The sequence below is a fragment of the Anabrus simplex genome, chromosome 1, assembly GCF_040414725.1.
Source record: "Anabrus simplex isolate iqAnaSimp1 chromosome 1, ASM4041472v1, whole genome shotgun sequence".
Classification (NCBI taxonomy): Eukaryota; Metazoa; Arthropoda; class Insecta; order Orthoptera; family Tettigoniidae; genus Anabrus; species Anabrus simplex.
Window position 1 is genome coordinate 439,780,024 of NC_090265.1, and position 13,843 is coordinate 439,793,866.

Consider the following 13,843-nt stretch of genomic DNA (forward strand, 5'->3'; position numbering starts at 1 on the left):
GAATGAAATTTTCTGTTTCCAGATCAAGCAGTAAAAAATTATAAAAATGATAAAAAGAACGTTATGATGTATAACTGGATTACGTAGTGATAGTAAGATTGAATGGTGAAAGGTAGAGTAGGTTTTGATTCTCATAAGTCGTGAATATGAAGATGATTATGGACGAAGACCTACAATTTATATATTTAAAACGCAAAATGTTTTCTTCTGCAATACTGGATAGCTGTTTACAAAATGTGATTTAGATAAAAGGTACTATGTGCCAAAACTATGTTTTCTTTATTTCAATCATAATTATAATTTTTTTAACGAAATTAGCATGTGGATAATGCTACTCGCCCATATGTGACAAGTATGCTTTCTATCTACAATCCGTCAACGGCTACTACTAGACCGATTTTCATTATGTCTGCTTTAAATTAAAGGTACATATTTCTACAATCCACATTACTGTGGTTTATCATTTATAGTTATCCACAACCTCCCGGTTTGGATCCCACTGGTGTCTGGTTGGCCATTTTTATTCTGTACTTAACATCTCTTCAACACGTACTAACTGTACGTAACACGATCTAATAGGTTGAAAGTCGGTTTCGATTACAATGCAGTCGTGAAAATTCAATATTCATTAATATTATTTATGGGTTTGCTGGCAAGGACCTAGTGTTTACAGTGCACTATGTCTTCTGGTATGGGCTAGAGTTTTTTGTTACTTTCATTGATCTGTCTCTGTCTTATCCTTGGATTTGACAATATGTAAGTGACTGAGGTATGAGCAATGCTAGTAATGCCATTCCTTCTGTAGCCAGTCCCTGCTATGAATGGTTTGAAAATATCGCTCATAGGGTCGGTTGGTGCATGCATTTCAGGGGCTTGGCAGACTGCTATGTAATATCAACTTCTGGCTTGGTGAGGAAAGCAACGGGAAACTACCTCACTCCTCATTTCCCTAGTACGCCTCTTCAGTGATGCCTAGGCCATCTATGAGAGCTGATGGCGGAGCTGTTAAGGATCAAACCAGCCTTAGGGCTGAAGACTGAACATGCACATACATTATTTACTTGATATGTATGTATATATATGTATAGCCTAGGTGTCACTGAAGAGCCATACTAGGAAAATGAGGAGTGAGATAGTTTCCCGTTGCTTTCCTCACCGAGCCAGCCGTTGCTATTATGTATCAGTCTGCCAAGCCCACTGAAATGCATGCACCAACCGACCCTATGAGCGATATTTTCAAACCATTCATAACAGGGACTGGCTGCATAAGCAATGGTATTACTAGCATCACTCATACCTCAGTCACTTTCATATTGTCAAAGCCAAGGATGGGACTGAGACAGGTCAATGAAAGTAATAAATTTGTTATAACCCATACTAGAAGACATAGTGCACTGTAAACACTACATCTCGCCAGCAAAGGCGTTTACTTGATATATTGCACTTATCTCCCTTGGTAAGTTATTCCAATCACTAACTCCACTTCTTATAAACGAATATTTGCCCCAATTTGTCCTCTTGAATTCCTACTTTATCTTCATATTGTGATCTTTCTTTCTTTTAAAGACACCACTCAAACTTATTTGTTTACTAATGTCATTCCACGCCATCTCCCCACTGACAGCTCGGAACATACCATGATATGCGATATATGTGATATTTTAATATTTACATACCGCTGAACAGCTCATCTCCTTTCTCCCAAGTCTTCCCAGCCTAAACTTCACAACATTTTTGCAACACCACTCCTTTGTCGGAAATCGCCCAGAACTAATTAAGCTGCTTTTCTTTGGATTTTTTCCAGGTCTTGACCCAAGTAATCCTGGTGAAGGTCCCATACACTGGAACCATACTCTAGTTGGGGTCTTACCAGAGACTTATATGCCCTCTCCTTTACATCCTTACTACAACCCCTAAACACCCTCACAACCATGTGCAGAGATCTGTACCCTTTATTTACAATTATCCCAATGAAGATATTTCCTTATATTAACACCTTGGTACGTACAATGATTCTCATAAGGAAAATTAAAACTCAGGGGACTTTTCCTATTTGTGAAACTAACAACCAGACTTTTAACCCCGTTTATCATCATACCATTGCCTACTGTCCATCTCACAACATTATCAAGGTCATTTTGCAGTTGCTCACAACCCTGTAACTTATTTATTACACTATACAGAATAGCATCATCCGCAAAAAGCCTTATCTCTGATTCCACTTCTTTACTCATATCATTTATATATATAAGAAAACATACAGGTCCAAATATACAGCCTTGAGGAATTCCCCTCTTAATAGGGTCACATAGCTTCACCTACTCTAATTCTCTGAGATCTATTTTCTACAAATATAGCCACCCATTCAGTCACTCTTTTGTCTAATCCAATTGCACTCATTTTTGCCAGTAATGCCCCATGGTCCACCCTATCAAATATCTTAGACAAGTCAATCGTGATACAATCCATTTGACCTCCTGAATCCGAGACATTTGCTATATCTTGCTGGAATCCTACAAATAGAACTTCAGTGGAATAACCTTTCCTAAACCCAAACTGCCTTCTATCGAACCAGTTATTAATTTTGCAAACATGTCTAATATTATCAAAAAGAATGCTTTCCCAAAGTTAACATGCAATGCATGTCAAACTGACTAGCCAGTCATTTTCAGCTTTATGTCTCTCACCCTTTCCTTTATACAAAGGGGCTACTATAGCAACTCTCCATACATTTGGTATAGCTCCTTCAAGCAAACAATAATCAAATAAGTACTTCAGATATGGTACTATATCCCAACCCATTGTCTTAAGTATATCCCAGAAATCTTATCAATTCCGGCCACTTTTCTAGTTTTCAAATTTTGTATCTTATTGTAAATGTTTACATTCTAAGGTTCTGCCGATGCTTTCTGAGTGAAATGGAGTCAGGACTTTTGTATCCTCAGTTTTTCATTTCTTCAGATGACGCCATTTATAGCATCTTCTCTGATGCCCACTAACAAGGGTCAATCCCGCGTCAGTCCTATCGTAAATATTTTCTGGGCCAGTTTTATTTTGCCCACCCAGTACAATTACCTTCAGGTCACGGTCCTTGTTGCTTTAAAATTCAAGGAGTAATACATCATTACATTTCATCTTTATACCCTCACAATGCAAGAAAACCTTCATATGGACAGTTACATATTTTAGATTTTTCCAAAACTAACCAATCCAGATTTGGAAATGCCCTAAATAGGTCCTTAAGAGAAGATAATATTGAAAGAATACACCGAATCTAAAGTCACTACAATTCTTACATATTAAATTATGCAACAAAAGATAATTATGTGAGGAACAAGAAATATTTTCCAAACAAGATCATGTGCCAGCAGATGTGGGAATGCCCTTCTATCATAAACCTGTAACAGATCTCCGGAGGTATAACTATCTTACACATTCTGAGGTAGTGGCTGTTTTGGAGTCATCCAATGGTGCTCTACCCTCTATAGACATACTGCCATTTATGCAAAACAGGATGGACTTAGAAATGTAAATTTTGACAGTATGCATTGTGATTCTATGACCTGTATACTTATTTGGCCATGTGGAGATAAAGGATGGCATATTCAATGTCAGGTGAATGGGAAAGGAAAATTGAAATCCACCAGAATATTATTATATGAGAGAATATACCATTTCCTACAGACCAAGTCAGATGCCATTCACCAACAGGAGACTTATGATTGGTGGGAAATAAACTCAGTAACTGATTGCTGATTACTAATGCCGCATCAACGGCATGAGGCTGAAATTTATCCATAATCAGCACACATGACTGTGAGCAGACACATACGTACGTAGGTGGTTTGAAAAGTTCTCGGAATGTACTAGATTTAAGTATCTTACCTCGATGGAACTGCTTTTATTTTTCAACATAGTCTCCCTGTAGACTAATGCATTTGGTCCAGCGATGTTCCAATGCCTTGATCCCATCTCGAAAATGAGATTCCTCCACGCCTGTAAAATACCTCTCCAATTCGGCTGTCAGTTCTTCCCTTGTAGAAAATCTCCGTCCACCGAGGAAAATTTTCAGCTTGGGGAATAGATGAAAGTCTGATGGTGCCAAATCAGGTGAATAAGGTGGATGTGGCAACAATTCGTACCCCAGTTCATGAAGTTTTGCCATGGCAATAACACTTGTGTGCGGTGGAGCGTTGTCCTGATGAAAGATGACATTTTTCCTTGCCAAACCAGGCCTTGTTTCATGTATCTTTTCCTGTAGTTGGTCTAGGAGGTTTGCATAGTATTGCCCCGTAATTGTTTGGCCAGTAGGAAGATAATCTATCAGCAGAATGCCTTTTACATCCCAGAAAACTGAGGCCATGACCTTTCCGGCCGAATGCACTGCCTTTGCTTTCTTTGGTGGTGGTGAATCAGCATGTTTCCACTGCTTTGACTGCTGTTTTGTCTCTGGGGTATAGCAGTGGACCCAAGTTTCATCAGTAGTCACAAACTGGCGCAAAAAAAAATGTTGGTTGCACTGAAAACGGGCCAGACTTTGTTCGGACATTTCCAATCTGGTGCGTTTATTGTCCAATGTCATGAGTCGCGGCACCCATCTTGCGGATAATTTTTTCATACCCAATTCTTTGGTTCAAATATAATATACCCGTTCAGAAGACATCCCTACAGCTTCAGCAATCTCCCACACTTTCAGTCGACAATCCTCCATGACCATTTTATGCACTTTTGCGATAAATTCCGGGGTCGTAACACTTTTTGGCCGTCCACTACACGGATCATCATCTAAGCTCTCCCGACCAAATTTAAACTCGCTGGTCCACTTGGCAACAGTTGAAAATGAAGGAGCACAGTCCCCCAGTGTGTTCTGAAAGTCGGCATGAATTTCCTTTACTTTCATACCTTTCTTTACAAAGTATTTAATCACAGCTCGAATCTCAGGTTTTTCCATTGTCACAAATCACTACGCGGGAACAACAACAAAGAGTCATCAATACCACACTCCTGCAGCTAGAGCACTGACACGCCATGTGTTCACTCACAAAGGATGTGTGATTATTGCACGGGAACATCGTTGCTCTAGCACTGACATCTAGCGGTGATTCCGAGAACTTTTCAAACCGTCCTCGTACATTTAACAGGTGCACTGAGTGTAAGAGATGTAAACGAGAATTTGGCCAGGTGCATAGTTATATTACCTTCTTCATGTATGGGAAGCCCTGAAAATATGATGCAAAACTACGAAAATTCAATGGTAAGAAAATTCAGAAAGACTGGTATTTTCTTAACGTTTACTTGCAATCCATTATGGCCTGAAATCTCTTCTAGTATAAATGGATATGAAACTTCTAACAATAGGCCCGATATCACCATCTGTGTATTTCACCCAAAACTGGACGAACTGTTAAATTTAACAAACCAAAAACAAATATTTGGTGAAGTGAAAACTTTTTGTATACTGTTTTAAAAGAGAAGTTTGCCCCAATTCCATTTACTGCTGTGTTTTAAAGAAATGTTTACAATTTTGCTTTATGTCACACCGACATAGGTCTTATGGTGACAATGAGATAGGAAAGCACTAGGAGTGGGAAGGAAGTGACTATGACCTTAATTAAGGCACGACCCCAGCCTGGTGTGAAAATGGAAAACAATGAAAAACTATCTGCAGGGCTGCCGACAGTGGGGTTCGAACCCACTACCTCCCGAATGCAAGCTCACAGATGCGAACCCATAACGGCACAGCTAACTCGCTCAGTTTTAATGAAAATTCTAAGTTCAGGGATATCTCAGATATTGACAAATTTATTTCTGCAGAAATACCTCATCCCAATGATAAAAATTAGTGTAGTCTCATATGGTACAGTGGCTTTGCAGTAATCTAGATTCAATTTGTATGGTAGGCAGAAAGTGTAGAAAGGAGTTCCGAAAAAATTTCATGGCTGAAAATAAAAGGTTAACCTTTCAAGTGGTAATGACGGAATAAATCGTCATAGCCGCATGGCTTCCTAAGTGGCCATGACAGGATATTTCGTCATCACATTGTAGTGTAAATGTATTTCGGCGAAGGCTACGATGACTTATTTCGTCGCATAATCCGAGATCGTTTTTCTTTATGCATGTATGTTAGTTTTGAGCTTTGTCTACAGCAGCAGCACTCTCCTAAAACCACGTGACCAGGCGAAATGCTTTCGCTCCACGCGCAGCTGGCGGCCAGCCAGTACCGGCCGCCGGGCTGCTGAGAGTAGTAGATAGTGCATTATGGCAGGGCTGATAGTGAGATTAATGTTGAAATGTCAGGAGATAGCGAGTGCAATGGTGAAAGCAACTCAAGTGAACGTGACAGTAGCACAAGCGGTGATATTTTCCTCAATGTATGGACAAAGATAGGATCTGAACGGCCAAGATTTACATTTACGGGGTAACCTGGACTGGATGTACAAACTGAAGACTTAAATAATCCGTTAGAATATTTTCAATTGTTTATCACGCCTGTACACATGCGACAGGCTTCGGCAGCCGGCACATTTTTTTCTATCCTCGCCGCTAGATGGGGGCTTCATTCATTCCATTCCTGAACCGGTCGAATGACTGGAAACAGGCTGTGGATTTTCATTTCCCATTATGTCTGTACACAAGAGTATGTTATTGTAGGTTTCCTGTTGCTTTCCACACTGAGCCAGATTCTCTTTCCTTGCCCTTGGCACTGTAGTCATGTTAACAGCTTGAAAGTGAGACTGTCTTTTAAACCTGATGAAAATACCTGACCAATTAAAAGTATCTCACCGTAAGTTCCCGTTGCTTTCCTCAGTGAGCCAGACGCCTTGCCCTTCGTACTATGATCATTTTTGACAGCTTGATACATATTCTGTACTTTTGAACCTGATAAAAAATACTATACTACACAAGAGTATCGCACTATATGTTACTTCCCATTACCTTATGGAAAACACAGAAGTGACAACCTTTGAAGTGGGTTATCAGTAATCCCATTTTTAACTCCCCCCCGCCTGACAAAACGTTTACGAGTTAAATACAAAGCACCCCGTTTGCCCTTTCCTACAGCAATCTATTCTAAAGTATATCATATTACACAATAAAATTTGCTCATTACCTGTTAGTTCTGCGATAAAAAATTCTTTGTAGCTTGTTTAGCACCCAGCAGCTGCTTTTCAGTGTAGGTTTTCTTGAAACATACTTCCCCCTGAGATGGCATTTTTGTCTTCAGAACCATAAGCGATTCCAGTGTAGATGTACTTAATGTAGGCCTGAATTCTGTCTGATTTTTCCTAACAACACTGAAAACTCTTTCTGTGGGAGAGTTACTATGAGGTACACTTAGTACTGCAAATACAACATTACTAAAGGTTTTATACTTAATTTGTCCACTTTCATTTTTAAGCTCTGCAATGTTGCCCCAATTCACATCAATGTTAGGTCCATGTACAATGTATTCAGAGAAAGTATCACACTGGGAAGCTGCAAATTCCTCTTCAAGTTTGTCATGTTCACTTTCCTTGACCAAAGTTGGGAATCTTCGAACAAAATATTCAAGAGATGAATAGGAAACCTTCATTCTGAGAGAGATGTCTACAACTTCGGCACGATGAAGAAATTCATCATCCAGGGGAAATTACCTGGTAATGTAACTGCAAGCTGCCATATAAAACTCTCCGACAGAATTATAAAACATCTCTTCATTACAGTCATTATCTTTCAAGTATGCCCTAGCTTTTGCTCCAATTACCAAGTCCTCATTGGCTTTCTGGTATTTCCTGCTCTTGAATTCAACACTCAAAAGGGAGGTAGATTCTGACTGAAGAGAAGATGGCTGAACAAATCTGACCAATAGGTCAGTTAAAAGACCAGTAAGTTTCCTCCTAAGAAGATGTATGGCTGGAGCATCTTGTTGCAGAAATATATTCACAGGAAGTGTGCTCTGAAGAAAGTAGCAAAACAGTTTTGTGTGTGGGTCTTGTATGAAAAATTTCACAGTCTCAAACTGCTTGGTGGTCTCATTTTTATGGTGGGTCTCACTACAAAACATGAGTGTCAAAGCTTCCCACTACTCAAGAACCCTATCAATAGACTGAAGAAGCGAGAGCCAACGGGTACTAACATATTTCAAAATTTTGTGACCCTCTGTGCCACAAACAGCCTGATAAACTTTCAACGTGTTTTGCCTTTTAGAACTCTTATCAAGACAGTAATATAACTGAACCAAAAAGTTCTCTATATTGACTGGCAATTGGGCTGCTGCTTTTTGTGCACAGATGTGTATGAGATGACATGAACAACCTGGGACATAAACAGAAGAATGCCTGTCCTTCACAAATTTGGTAACACCTTTATTTGCCCCTATCATAGGGTATGCATTGTCAGATGAAAAAGTAATGCAATTTTCCCATAGAATGGCTATAGAAGACAATTCACTATTAATAACAGAGAAAATTTCCTCACCTGTATTGTCGGTAGTCTCTAACAAATGACAATAGAAGAGTTTATATTTGGCCTCTCTGAGCATTAAAGAAAGATACAACTATAGGATAAAATTTAACTGCATTTGAATCCGTACTACCATCAGTAGCCAAAGAAAAAGGAGTTATTTGTAAAAGCTCACTTATTTCCTTTCTTGCCTCAGATGCGGTGTATTGAACCAAAGCAGAGGTTTTAGTTCTTGCACAACCATATTTCTGAGATATCTTTGAGTCGAGGAACATTGATCTAAACAAATTTCCAGCGTGGTCTGAAACTGATAACGGAATATTATGCTCCAAAAGAAATGATGTGAACAATAATTAGGCATTTGTCACCGCAGTTTCATTACTTTTTACGAAGAATGATGAAACAGACTGGTTTTGTAATTTTGATTCACAGTATGTGTGATGTTTCTTGGATTCTATGTGTCTTCTGCAATCATCTCGTCCACCGTGAGCCACAGAGAAATCACACGAACACACACTGCAGAACACATGGTTTTCACTAACACATGAGGCAAGTAAGCACGGCCATTCCTTTGTGTAACCGTCTCGATATTTCTGTAACACTGCTGTCTTCTTAGAAGAAGATGAAATTTGACAATTGCTCCGCTTCATTTCACAAAACCTATCACTACTTTTTGAATCAAGGTATAGGACAATTAGAATTGAAATGCGCTAAATATACCACTCGTTCTACGCACACTACGAACCGCGCACTTGAGAACAGCAGAGCAAGGAGTAGAGCCTACCTCACGGCTGACTTGAACTTGATACGTCATTCTAGCGTCATTCTAGAGAGCAGCGTACATCTATGTAGCTGGCCGTGATTTCACAACGCTCGCGGGACAAAAATCGAAGTGACGACCAAATAACTGCCAAATATGTTTAGTTGCCAACTTACAAACATTGAAACAAGGAGGGTTGACCAGTAATGCTCTAAGGGATTGAACACTTTTAACTACTTTACTTATTTTTTGCAGAAATTAATTTTTATCGTGACAATGTTGCTTTTCTGTAATAATTTCCCCTTCGACCGTAATGCCGTAATCGCGAAGTGAAATCCGTAATCATTACAGACAATTCGTAATAGTTGGCACCTCTGAAAACGTGCCACTGTGTTAGTAGCTCCTCGAAAGAAATATACCGCTTGACAGGTTAATGTAGTAACTTTATCGAAGACGGAACTGTGGCAGAACTATTACAAAACATACTCAAGGTAATGACGCAAAAGTTGACAGCCATTTTATAGTGCCTTATAATCTTTCTCTTTTATTGTACAGTACTTCACACTCATATTAATGTTGAGATTTATGCAAGTGTTAAAAGTATAAAGTAAATGCACAGATACATTTACAGAGGATATGACTGCACCAGTCTACAATATCTATCTTTCTGAATACCCAGTATGCAAGTCCAAGCGAAGCTGCTCATAGAATATCTTCCTATCCTATGCATGAACAATCTCATACTGTAGTTTGCTTACAGTACCTTTTCAATTATAAGATGAACATCATATGTATTTTCGTAATGACAATGCCCCCAAAGTTCTACTTCGAGCAGAGTTGAAAAGCACAGAACCGATGGCTTGGTTTAATTTGAATAAGAATCCGGCGATAAGATGTCCCTATGTTTACCCAAAAATGCCTGTTCATTACATTAGGGAAAGTAACGCATCTGAAAAAAAAAAGTTAAGACTGGAAAAATAATATGTAGAATGTTTAACTTTTGCCCAGTGGAATCAGAAAAGTATTACCATTGCTTATTGTGCCACCTGTTTCGAAGACAAAAGGCCATTCAAAAATGCACACTATTCTACGTTCAAGAGAGCAGCAATGACACTAGGTTAATTTAGGACGATGCATTGTTGTCTATGTGAAGCGTCAATTTTTTGAATGTCACTTCGGTTGAGACTATTGTTTTCCTTCATTTACATATTTCAACCACCTTCCTTTGAATTATGGGATACATTTAAAAGATTATCTTAGTGAAGATTGCCTACTTCTTTAAAACCAGCAAACAGCTTATCAACTGACCCTCAATAAGATAACAAAATTACATATTTTTAATCTTTGAACTTTCAGGTTATCACTGACAACTACCTGCTGAGAGGATTGAAACTTCCATGCTTCCAGATACTGATTATGACTCAATTATCCAGAAATCGAATGATGAACAAAGATTTATCATTAATGAAATTATTCATGCTATGTGACAGAACAATACAAGTAAAAGTAATGTGCACTTTATAGGTGGTCCTGGTGGCACTGGCAAGACATTCGTTTACCAACATCTCATTAAAAATGCACTGATTTTGGTTTGACAGTGACACCAGTGGCAAGGACTAGAATTACTGCCATACTTTTTACCCAATGGCTGCATGGTACACAGTAGATCCCAGTTACTGCTGAAATTACATGAAGCTTCTGTCTCATCTTTAAAAAGGTACAATAAAGCAGCAAATGATATCCGGTCAACAGGACTGATTACATGGGATGGCTGATGTGTGTTGGCAGACTTTTAAAATATATCATGGGTAATTCCATCTCTTTTGTAGGGATGTAATTGATGTAGGAGGAGATTTTAAACAGGTTTTGCCTGCTTGCTTCAAAACAAGCTATTATTCAGAATTGTATTAAATTTTCTCCTCTTTGGTCAGAATTTAAAATATTACATCTGTTTAAAAATATGTCATCAAGACCAGAGGAATTAAGACTTTGCTGATTTTTTGTTGAAAATTGTAAACTGCTCTAATAGTTCTACACTTCAGAGACATTGGACGAAAGTTTCTCTGCAAATAGATACTACACACTTCAGCGGATCAAGAAATGCCAGAGAAATCTGTTATTGAATTACTGACTTCTATCACCACAACGCAAGACACCGTCTCTGAAATTTACGAGAATAAATATGAGTTACCATAACATGTTATAAATTTGTGCAAAATTGCCATTCTTGCCCCTAAAAATAAACATCGTGATCATATCAATTCTACTTGTACCCAGAACGGCCAGAGCATACATCAGTATAAATAACTTCATTACTGAAGACGGAAATGAAACTATCCAAATTCTGATACAGATTCTGAACAGTTTAACATTAAGTGGCTTGGCTCCTCATGTTCTTAAATTAAAATCTGCAGCAACTGTTATTAAGAAAATTCAATGCTTCACGGGGGCTTCTCAATAAAACAACATTAATTATACGAAAAAAAATTATAAAAATTGAATATATCTTGGCAGCATTACGGGATTAACTGTTGGACAGAGTTTTGATTCCTAGAATTGATTTAACACCATCTGACACTACTCTTCCATTTAATTTTATAAGACTACAGTTTCTTATTCACCTTTCATAATGATTAAGAAAGTTCAGGACAGATTTTAGACCATGCTGGTGTTTATTTACCCCAGCCTGTATTTAGTGGCTACTAGGGATATGAAGCAATGTCTCGGGTATGATTCTTTGGCATTTTAAAAGTACAAATAATGCCAGCAAGACATACAACAATAAATGTAGTGTATAAGAAGGTGCTCTAACAGTACAACATTTCAGAGACATTGGTCCGAAATTTCTTTGGAAATAGATACTATACACTTCAGTCTGTAAAATTCATTCCTGTAGTCTGTATTTAGCCACTGACTACATGTAGCAAATGCAGTCACTCAACAGTTTTAAAGTGCCAGAAAAAAATATAGTTTACCAAACTAAGGACTTAGCGTTCCATTCAATTTCAACAGGTTCAACCTAGTTTGTCATGAATTTTAACTAAAATTTGACTCGACTATCTCTTCATAAGTACAGACAGCAGTACAAATTGCCATTAAAGGTAAAATATAAGTAACATTGCTAAGGTAGAAATAGGAGAAAAAGAAAGAGCCACCTATCGAAGCACAGAAAGAAATAAAACACACATCCCTGACAACTGGATTTTGTAGACAAGCCTGCAACAGTATGAGCGACTACAAAGTGTTGAAAGAGAATCGTTGATGATAATGATGCTTGTTGTTTAAAGGGGCCTAACATCCAGGTCGTCGGCCCCTAATGGTACAAAATGAGACGAAATGAAATGACAAATTAAAAGCCAAAAAACATCCACTGACCACAATTCAAAACGTGAGGATGAGGAATGAATGGATGAAAGAGAATCATTTTAATAAATCAATGCTAGAGTCATCAGCAGGGTAAAAAGAAAGAAAAAAATCCCTGTATTAATGCCTCTACCAATTAAGATCTACCAAATGTATATGTTTTACCTCATAATAATAATAATAATAATAATAATAATAATAATAATAATAATAAAAATAATAATGTTATTTGCTTTACATCCCACTAACTACTCCTATGGTTTCTGGAGACCCCGAGGTGCCAGAATTTTGTCCAGCAGGAGTTCTTTTACGTGCCAGTAAATCCACTCAGCCCAGCTATTTAATTATCTCATTCTTTCACAGTTGTGTGTGTCTTCTCGACAGTTAGCTCTGTTGCAGATTTTCTTTTCATTTATACTAATCATGTGGAATGCTCACATTGACTAAGTATACAGATACAATAAATTATACTGGTCACATTAAGAGGACACCAGAAACCAGGTTACCAAGAAAAATTATAGAGAAACTCAAGAATCTGATGCAACAAGTAGGATGGATTAAGGAAATTAGAGAGGATATGGAATAACCAGAAATACCATTCTGGAAGATTTACAAAACAAAAGAAAAATGTAAAGAAACTGAAAAACATAAAAATATTTACACAACATATAGGCAAACAACATACAATGACAGACAACAGAAAAGATCAGAATGAATGAAAAGCTACTGGGCAATTCGGAAAGAAAACTTATTGAAGAAGATGACCAGAATACGATTGACTAAAGTGGTTCTATTTTTGCTATTTTGCTTTACGTCGCACCAACACAGATAGGTCTTATGGCGACGATGGGGAGAGGAAAGGCCTAGGAAGTGGAAGGAATCGCCCGTGGCCTTAATTAAGGTACAGCCCCGGCATTTGCCTGGTGTGAGGATGGGAAACCACGGAAAACCATCTTCAGGCTGAAGTGGTTCAATGAGGCCGTAAAATGAGGGGGAGAATAGAAACAAAACATTCAGTATATTTATGGATGATTATATGCACTTTGATATTTCAATCTCTTTACCGAGCGTAACAGCAAACAAAATAAGTGTAAAATGCATAGTTAGTTTTTCCAAGCCAGTGTTGCCAGTATTGCTAAAATCACTATTGTATTCCTGATATCACTTTGCATTTACAGTCTAAGCAGATTTTGAAGGTAAATATAAAGGGTATATTTTAAATTTGAACAGTGCATGGTTCCAAAACACATTAATTGAAAAAAAAATGTTCCTTCCTCA

General features: G+C 38.0%; 1 protein-coding gene across 8 annotated transcripts in view; it reads right to left on the reverse strand.

Annotated features, from left to right (window-relative positions):
• The window catches only part of Dlish (Dachs ligand with SH3s), a 206,694-nt gene that overhangs the window by 132,121 nt on the left and 60,730 nt on the right, over positions 1 to 13,843 (reverse strand). The gene's annotated exons all lie outside the window — the stretch shown is intronic.